This window comes from Montipora capricornis, chromosome 10, assembly GCF_036669925.1.
Source record: "Montipora capricornis isolate CH-2021 chromosome 10, ASM3666992v2, whole genome shotgun sequence".
Taxonomy (NCBI): Eukaryota; Metazoa; Cnidaria; class Anthozoa; order Scleractinia; family Acroporidae; genus Montipora; species Montipora capricornis.
In genome coordinates, this window is record NC_090892.1 from 16,636,126 (window position 1) to 16,646,125 (window position 10,000).

At 38.7% G+C, this 10,000-nt stretch overlaps 1 protein-coding gene and 2 long non-coding RNA genes across 7 annotated transcripts in view; 2 read left to right on the top strand and 1 right to left on the bottom strand.

Moving 5' to 3' along the window:
- LOC138018551 (uncharacterized) overlaps window positions 1-910 on the top strand; it is a 7,143-nt gene extending 6,233 nt beyond the window's left edge. The window contains exon 2 of the long non-coding RNA XR_011126042.1: window positions 1-910. This exon is cut by the window's left edge and continues 33 nt beyond it. This is a non-coding gene — a long non-coding RNA (uncharacterized lncRNA).
- Window positions 1-6,557, bottom strand: part of LOC138018549 (protein NLRC3-like) — a 55,322-nt gene extending 48,765 nt beyond the window's left edge. For 2 of the 5 annotated variants that reach the window (XM_068865225.1, XM_068865219.1), the window contains exons 1-3: window positions 5,207-5,330; window positions 3,820-3,874; window positions 3,328-3,380 (exon numbers count right to left, since the gene is read on the bottom strand). The gene's annotated coding sequence lies outside the window, so the exon portion shown is untranslated. Of the gene's footprint in view, window positions 1-3,327; window positions 3,381-3,819; window positions 3,875-5,206; window positions 5,346-6,440 lie in introns of those variants that run through there. The other 3 variants (XM_068865223.1, XM_068865222.1, XM_068865220.1) reach the window with 2 other exon arrangements.
- A 540-nt stretch (window positions 6,558-7,097) lies between these two features.
- LOC138018552 (uncharacterized) lies at window positions 7,098-8,857 on the top strand. Its single transcript, XR_011126043.1, has 2 exons — window positions 7,098-7,207; window positions 7,943-8,857. It is a non-coding gene; the product is annotated as an uncharacterized lncRNA (long non-coding RNA).
- The last annotated feature ends 1,143 nt before the right edge of the window (window positions 8,858-10,000 follow it).

Genomic DNA, 10,000 nt, shown 5'->3' on the forward strand with positions numbered 1-10,000 from the left:
AAGCCCCTTGAGGGATTGAAAGTATTACTTTTTCACCTCTTCACTCCAGATGAAGTGAGACAGTCATCCCTCAAGGGGTGAACAACTGTAACTGGAGGAGAAAATGTTGGCCTTCAAAAACAAAAATTGGACCTAATTTAATGTAAGTTCAAGATTCATATTAACAACCTACATGTCTTAATGCTTTTGGTCTCTTGATATTTTGTGTCCTAGTCGAGCCCAAAAGATCAGTAATTTCACTTCTTTTCTTTTTTCATTCTGGGTTCAACATGAAGACAAAACATTTAAAAAGCTCAAAAAAGTACATTATGTGAAGAAAAACATATCAAGGAATTTCTTCATATTTTCCAAGAGCTAATCTAAATATCAACTTTGAATAGATCTTATTCACGATGGCCGCCATGTTGGATTTGCTCTTATCATGCAAATTAGCTACACACTTCTGAGGGGGCAAACAACGCAAGTCCGGGAGGTTATAACGAACATCTTAGCTACACAGATGATTTGTCTCACATTCATTGAATGTTCATTAGAAACTTGCAACTCTGTTATTGCTGTTTTCAATGTCCATAAAATAGAGGATGTAAGAAAATTATTTTCATTACGTTTCTGATCACGTTTATTGAAGAGAACTTTTACATTCTAATTATTTATCGGGAAAGAGTTGATTATATAAATGGAAATTTGATGATTATGACAAAATTATTAACAAAAATATTAAATTGTTAAGTAAATACATATGAAAATTTTATGAAGTTAATTTGACTGTACTAAAATACAACTACATGTATGCAAAATTGATTCATAGATCTTATTTAATTGTATTATTTTGGTATAAAAGTACCCATTTAGTGAAAGTGCAATTTAATAGATATTACTTTTTGATTAAAATTTAATGATTTCAGAGGAATTATTGTTGTTCTTTTATATTCCTGTGTAGTATCAAATCTAATGTGAGCTCTACAAGATTATTATAATATTTCTTGCTGAGTCAGCTACATGTAAGTTTTCCTAGGAATTCCTAGGAATTTTCGTCCAATTCAATTCCAGGGTAAAACAATTCCTAGGAATTTCTAGGAATTCTTAGGAATTATGCACACTCACCAAGCAAGATTAGTAAAGCTTGGAATTCCTAGGAATTCCAAGTTCCAATTACCGTGAAAATTCACACCTTTGTTCCTAGGAATTTGCAAGGGCGGGGCGGGCAGGACTAAGCTTCAACTCAAGATTTGTCCATTTCTCGATTAGATATAGAGGTGCGGCTCTATGGAATAACCCATTGGCCAGTGATTATTCAATTGTAGATGCGAGTTGTAAATCTTTATCAACCAAGTTGAAAGATAATGCAAGTTCCTTAAATCTTAATTTTTATGCTATGGCAATTTCCACTATAGATTTTAGTGACCATGATTATATATACTTTTAACTGTATCTTGCATATAGAATCATAATTGTTATTTACTTTTTAGCTCTCTTACACCCTAGGGATTTTTAGGTTAGGCGTATAATAGTACCGGTGTGTAATTTAAGGGAATCTCATCTTATTCATTCAAGCATCTTTTGTAAACACACGACGCCATAAGCTTTATAGCTTTAAACATTATCATGTTTAAATAAAGGTCTATCTATCTATCCGTATCTATCTATCTATCTATCTATCTATCTATCTATCTATCTATCTATCTATCTATCTATCTATCTATCTATCTATCTATCTCAGGAGCGTAACCAGGGGAGGGTTCCAAGGGTTCCCGAACCCCCCCTCTCACGCCAAGGAACCCCCCTCTCCCATTTTTAACAGTGATTTTATCCCAACAAGAGTGTAATGGACTCTCGATTCCCGAAATTCTTCGTTTTGTTCCATGCTTAGCGTTTCACTTGCATTTTCGAAAACATGAGCAGAGTTGGGATTCCTGTGTAACACGATGCATGTGTGTGCAGAAATGCCCGCGAAATTAGTAGACCATCCATTGGTGTTGTTCGAGCTGGTGGTTTCTGTAACAATGTCCCAATTGCAAAAGATCGATGCATTCTTTTTACCACAAAGGTAGGCACAGCGAGAAATTTAGTGATAATGCGTAAGGAATTCAAATCAAGACATTTTTCCGGCCCTATTATATTGATGAAATTCCAATCCCAGAACATGCGATCGAGAGTTCTTTCCTAACATGCACACCTTGATCCGCATTTTGTGCACATTGCCGATAGCGTCAGCTGAATGTGGCGCTCATTCCGTACACTAAGAAGGTTAAATACATACCTGAGGTCGACCATGTCAAGTGAGCGAGAGTCTGGGCTGGCATTGATGAACATCAATTACCACCGAGACATAAACATCGAGGTATTGATAAACACGTTCGCTCAACGGTAACCAAGGTGTCTTCTGTTTGCGTAGTGACGTCAATTTCAATTTTGAAAGTCTTGTATAAACGTGATGTAAGGATTGTAGACCAACCGTTTTTGTTGGAACCAATTTGGAACCCCGCCTCCTAGAATCCTGGCTATGCCCCTGTAGCTATCTATCTATCTATCTATGTAATATCCTCTACATTTCACCCTCCTGAATAACTGATTGCTCAAGTTCATGAATGCGAAGGAAATCCATGAACTAAGGAAACAAAGCAGTCCAGTATGGTGTCCTTGGTCCACGAGATCCTTGGTCCGCAGCTTTTCCCAACATGATGTTATATTTCCTCGTTAACTAAAATACTTATTTATTTATTTATTTATTTATTACAATTTCATGGCGAAATACAAAAACAAAACAAAAAAAAAAAAATTTAAAGAAAAATGCCATAAGGATAGTCCGTAAGAGAGTCAAAGACCCCATACTCAGACAGACCACCCGGCACCAAAAACAGATGTGTCCGATAATTTCTTGATTACTCTTCTGATCTTTCATATTACGAAATTTCGGCTTTCCTGCTATCGGTGATTGTACGGAATTCAAGTTTGTTGACAGGTGCGTTAATTTGTCTTTCCAGAAAGTCTCTACTTTTGCGGCTCCGTAACTTAGATGGTCATGTTTACTTGGCTGGTGTAAAGACAAAACGCAACGGGAACACGCGTCTTTTTGCAGAACATATTTACAGATAAACTGATTTCTGCAGTTGGGAACGAATTTGCTGCAGGGTTTCAAACTTCTTGCAAAATATCAACAATTTTCGCATTATAGGGCTCCTTGGTCCGTGACTTATACTACCTATGACCCCAGAGAACTTAAATCTCGCAAAGAAGACGAAGAAAACCTTCGACAAATCGAGAAGGTCTTTGCCTTAACTGAAAATTTCCAAAATCTTCTTTATAAAATGTTTACGAACGAGTTACCTTCTTTTGTACATCTAATGGAACGGAGCGCGCTTGTCTTGGGAGACGGTCAACTGAAAATAAAAGCAGATACTATACTCACAACGACATCCAATACGACTGTAACTGAGCTATATCAAGGTTAATAAAGAAATAAATTTTCATGTTCGTTCAGAATTTAAAATTATCAGGTTTCACAGGTATTTTTTGGGGGCTGCTGACATGGACTGTGGACCAAGGACCCAATTCGCGGACGAAGGGCTCGCGATTACGTTCACCTTTTTTCGAATTACAAGAGAAATATTCCAGTTTCGAACTTGCCAATTTAATATTATCGAAACAACTTCAGGGAAAATTTCAGTTCGTGGCTTTTTGATTCAGGTAAGATATTCAAGATTATCCTTTTTTCTCGCGGACCACGGACACAATACTGTCTATGAACAGAATCGATTGTAAGTCCATCGAGCTTAAAATTAAATTCAAACAGGAAAAAAAAGACTTTTAGGTACTTACTTTAATAAACAGTAATGAACACTACACGTTACCAGGCCTTTATCTCGTGCTTGATCTGGAAATTCGAGTAGTAAAAATCCGAGATGAACAGTTTGCATTAGAAAATCTGAGTTGTTAATTTCAAGGTTTCCAAAATTCTCGTGGCTTCCGCTTTCCATATATGGAAGCGATAAAATTGCAAAACATTAACGCAAGCCGATAGAGAATCGAGCAATTTCAGTTGTTAGTGGACAAAAATCTGGTACCAGAATAATTTTGTGTTTTACAGTTCTTTTTACATTTCCTGAAAGCTAAAGATATAAATATTTGCCTGAAATAACACCGAAAACAATTTCTCATGGGAACGAGAAAAATTAAATTTCAACCTTCACAGAAATTGTGCAAACACAGGTAAAATTTCATCATCAGTTTCATTTCACCAGTACTTTTAAGTGTTTCTTACGAAGTTCAACAGTTGTTTTTGACGTTTGGTGTTGCCAGAAATGATTTTTTTTGAGAAGATATTTAAAACAATCGTACAGAAAATTGCAATACGATGTTTATAATCTTGGTACTAGGTTTTTGTTCACTTGTTACTCGAACTTCTGGTGAATTCCGTCTTAATATTCGTTTCCCCCGCAAAATGCATGAGAAAAATAGAGGAATCAATGTCGCTGCGGCTCATCGGACACTGTCAAAGACAATCAAAATTTTGAGAAGGCGGCCACTCGATCGAACGGTGTAGGTAAAAATAAACTCGACAGACAACGCACGTGAAAACAGAAATTTGCATACTGACATTTACACGATCGCTTTGGACAGTGCCCGATCAATGAACCGAAGAGATCTTGATTCCCGCATTTTTCTCATGTATTTTGCGGGGGAAACGGATATTAGTATTATGTCAAATGAATAAGGTAGATAAGGAGTACAAATTCCCATTTCGCAAACTACAATTTTCCATTTCGTTTCGTTTCGCAAACTACAGTAAGTGGATTATTTCTGCCTTTACAAATACACTCTTTCTCTTTTAGAAGAATATTGTTTCTCTGGCCCAGGCTAAATATTCCTATTGTTCTGTCAATTTTAGGCTGAGAATATTCTTGTAGTCATGTCTCTTACATTGTGCATATTTTTGTACTGCACAAATATATACATTACATGCACCGCTCATCATTGAACATTTGGCTATCGCTGGTGTAGAGTGTTTCGTTTGTTGGCTACTTTTGCCGTTTAGAGAAAGGAATAATTTCATACAGTTAAGTAAAAACATATCGTTGTTTTGTATTTACAGAGTTTGAACGCACGAAATTATATTCTTTTCACAATTTCAGCCTCAGGTTTATTCTTTAAATATTCTTAAAATTCAAGGATAAAAATTGCATTCAAACATCAGAGAAATACTCACCTTTTAAACAGTAATGAACACTACACGTTACGAGGCCTTTATCTCGTTCTTGATCTGGAAATTCAAGTTGTAAAAATCCGAGTTAATTTCGCGTTCCCAAAAATTTTTGTGACTTGCATTTTCCATTTATGGAAGCGAAGCCATGTGGTCATCGGGTTGAGTCACATGATTTTTGTTTGTTTAATTTGGCAAATTTGTGGTCTGTAACTGCGTTTTACAAGTGAGTATGGATTGTCCCGACTTGACATTTTTTGGCCGAAGCGAACAAATTTTCAGAGGCGCCGCGGACAAATTTTTGTCTTTGGGTAAAAACGGGCCAAAAATTGGTCAAATAAAAACATAGAGGGATACAGTCACACAAACGTGTATTTTGACGTGTCACGGCCAGTCGCAATACATTCAACAAGACATGACAAGTACGGCGGTACATTTGAGTATGTTTCCGAAAGTACTCCTCGGGAATTCTTCGGTTCAAATCAAGACTAGTTAGGTCTTGAAAGGCTCCAGGGGTATGGATTGTATCTGCGAGCCCGGTGTCTGTTTCCTACAGTCTTGAATCGCACGCGTCATAACTTGATTTCAAAAAACAGCACATCATGACCAACATTCCTATCTGAATTTCAGCGAAATTTACGAGCAACAGGCGTGAAAAAAGTTGAAGTATTTTGGAATATATACTCCATTTTTGCGCCAAATGAAATGTTTGGCGCGCTTGTTGCAAAGTATTCACAGACTCGAATGATCGACAGATGTGTTGACATTTGCGGTTTCACCGTTTCAGTGCGGATAACAAGAACGAAGACATTCGTTTTGCCCAGGACAATTCAAAATTTGTCTGCTAGTTCGGAAAGGCCCTTATAAATTTTTTCAAACACTACAAATTGCACTCGCTCGGTTTACTCGTGCTTATTTATTCCATAGTGCACTCGAAATCACGTGATTACCTATATAAATGCAACTAAAACTGGGATATGTAAAACAAAATGAAAAAAGCCAACGACGTTTCGGCGCTACGTTACGCCATTATCAAGTTAAAAAGTTAAAAAGTAAAAGGTGTAATACAAATATATAAAATGTGAAACAATCCATAAAATATTTGCGGGTCCTATGGGTATCATTCCTTAGGTAAGAAACATAGCAAGGAAAAAAATGCACGAAAGTGTCACGTAAACATTTTGGCACGAATGGAGTCGCCTCGCGTGTTAAGAGAAGCCAGGAACCAGAAAATACACACCGTGCCTTAAGCAGACCCATCTCTTTGTATTGCCTTTTAAAGATCAGCGATCAGCCGATCGCGTACGCAGATAGCAAAGATCGATGTTAACTTTAACACCCATCAGCTGTCACAAACGCTGAGTGTCAAGGAAAACAAGCCCCCAATGTGATTTGCGCGAGTTCACTGCTCGACGCTTTCCGACGCTTACATCAATGCATAAGTGATTCCAAGCATTGTAATTGGTTGGTTCTTGCGCTCCGACAAATCTAGTTTTAACTGGAGTCGAAAAAAAATGGGAACGTTCTGATTCTTCTGACTCCGATTCCGTCGAGCTTATGACTCCGCTTACGATTCCGAGACGCCGATCTTTGATTTTCACCAGGTCATAAGCGCTCTTACGACTCCGACTACGACTCCGACTCCGTAGCTAGTGAAGACCAGCCTTTGCGTTTAACCTCTCAATCAATTCATTTTCTAAATGTCTCCTGTCTCGTAACTCGAATTTTGCATTTAAAAAATTTGCGGAAATGCAATTCGGATTTTCGGCTGATCAACCGTTCACTTATTTGCTCAAGGGTGAACGGTTGACCAACCGTGCCAAAAATTCGTTGTAAGCGAGCCTCAAAGGATTTGAAAATTTGAATATTTTTCGCTGCTTCTAAGCAATGGATGCACGCTGGTCCTTGAAAGTTGGTAAAGGAGAAGTCAATTTATCCGTGTGGCCATCGCCGGAGTTTGAGCGTGACTGATGCCGGAGAAGTGTGATTTTATCGGCGATACGTGAGGTAAGGTAGAAATTGCTTTCCAGCCGAACTTTTATTTAGTACGAGTGACAACCCGGAAATTTGAGAAGTCGCTTAAATCGCATTCAATCAGGCAAATGACCACACAAAAAGCGAGAAATTCACCTCGACAATGAAGTACGACTTTTTTATTTAGAACTTTTGCGGGTAAATATCTTTTTCAGTTTGTTATCGTGTTTCTCATACAAATCGTTATATGTTTTCTTACTCCGAGTCTGGATTGCCTGTGGGTACGTTTTTCAATTTTGCATTAAAAAATCCGAGTTCTAAATAACTCGGATTTTCGCAGACTACATATATATAGCGTAGTACGTACGAGGCCACTACATTTTGTCTTTTCAATTTTTGTCTCCCACGTCCATTACCTGCAATGAATTTGGAAAATCCTTGGTACAGCTTTAACTTTTCCGTACGACTTCAGGTGTTCAGCAGTACAACACGTACTTATTTTGGCACAAGTTTCCAGCTTTCGGCGCGATTTCATCTTTTTGGTATGACTTTTCTGGGGCAAGTTCGTCTTTTCAGCACGAATCATTTTGGCACGATTTTTTTCGCAAGAATTCAACTTTTCGGTACAACTTTTTTGGCACAATGCTCTTTTTTAACACGTTTTGCCCCTTACCGCTGACGCAGTGTCTTAACGGTTGGATAAGGTTAAAGAGGATGTGAAGTGGGTATGGAAGACTCTAACTGAGTTATCGTCTTTATTAAATTCAGTTTCTCAAGCTTTAAAAGCTATGTAACAATACAACTATCAATATAACGTCACTTTCAAGGACAGACAAACGCCGAGAGGGAGTAGAGTAAGGATACTGTTAATCTGTGCATTAAACTTTTCTCACGCTTGGGTCACCGTGACATACACTGCTCATAACAGAATGCGGTCTAACACTAACAACCTCCAGCCAATCATTTGCAATTTTGCCAGACGTCTGGTTAAGGATGAAACGTCAAAGAAACCTCAGGAACAGTGACCGTGAGCTTCCTGGAGATGTTATACATGTATGATGCCAACATTTAAAATCCAGAACGGCTACAAGTATCACGCGGCTGGACGAAGATTTCGGCGGTAATGAATGAAACATCAAGACTCATAAAGTTAACCTCTATAGATGACCAAAGCAGCTTAACCTGAGCAGCACTTCTCCAGATGAATAACTGTTTTTTTTTTATTTATTTAATTATTTTTAATTTTACTTTTTCTTATCATGATATCTTCTTAAGTATTTATGTCAATTCGACTCTATTGTGGGCATTGTTAAGCGAGACTCTTGTAATCTAGACAAAAAAATTGGAAGCAAGCTAGAATTGCAGTATTGCGGCCAACACATAATTTCAGTTTATGGCCAGTTCAATAATCTACTATCTACAAAAATTGTAATTTTATATGTTATGCTCAAGAGTTCTTCGTCCTCTAGGGTCGGAGCAAGGCTGTGGAACAGACTGTCCCAAGCATGTTTGAAGACTGACCAATTACCAAAAGTAACTTAAAAAAATAGGCAAGCATTGCGTACGTGTGGTAGCACAGGTAGCCCAAGCTCTGCGTTGTCTTTTGAATTTAGAGAGCTTCTATGGTGTGTTTTAGTCAATACAAATCAGAAGGTTTAATTAAAGAAATCAGCATTAATGTTGCACTTACATGTCTGTTAATTCTTTGTGATCGTTCTTTGGTAATGTGGTGTCATTCTGTCCGCTATTTCACGAGATATCCTCAACCAAAGACCTATCTCTAAAAGAGGGAGAAGGTAGGAAACGCTCACCAGTCGATCGGCCAAGCCAACCTGAGAAATCGAGCCATAAAATGTCGCCAAAATCCTTCAATCCGCCTCAAACTCGGCCAGCAACATGTTCGAATATTCTATCGAACATCTATTCAAGGAAATAGATCGCTATCCACTCTGTGAAGGAAAAGTTGCCACAACATTTCAATTTCGTCTTCTGTCAACTTCCTTGCGACGATCAGCCGTGCACCCAAACGGTGAATTGGTGACAAGTAACCAGTTTCTTAGTACAAATCTTTCCCTCCACCCCTCCCCGGACTTGACATAATTCCTTCCGTGAAACCTCACGCTCCTCAAGGCCGGGGGTGGGAGGAGCGAAAGATTTTTACCTAAGGGAGCGGTGCCTTGTCACTAATTGACCATTTGGGTGGACGGCTGATCGTCACAAGGACGTTGACAGCCTCCTTCCCAAGCCTTCACGCGCTGAATCGCAAAAAGCGCGAGACTTGGGACCAGGCGCGATGGCGCAAGGCCTGGCCAAAAATGGAAAACTGGTCCCTGATCGGAGAGTTCTGGGGCGCGATCCATTCAACCAAAATTTTCGGACAGAACTTTCGAAATTTTCTCAAGCCAAATGGAACGGGACATGGGCCCGGTCTCGCTTCATTTCCCCTTCGGCCAGTTTTCGCGCCAAGATTCAAAATGTCAGATGTTAATTCATTGGTACAGAGAGGTACTGGTAACAAAAATGGTCACGGATAAAAAATGGTCATGGAACGGATATTTTCGATGAGACCCAGAGGAGGAATGAATAGTGCCCCATAATGCATAGCGATTTCTTTCATATAATCAACTGAAATCGTGACCTAATCAGTAACTTCCGGCCACAACGCAGAGGTGAGCAGTACAAAACACTACCATGTTGTGTTTAGAAATAGACCGGCTGATCTCTCATATACCAAGCTCTGAAATAGTTGAACATTGACAGCCAAGTACAGTAGAACCCCGGTAACTCGAACTCTAAAGGGAAACGAAAAACTGTTCGAGTTAGCGG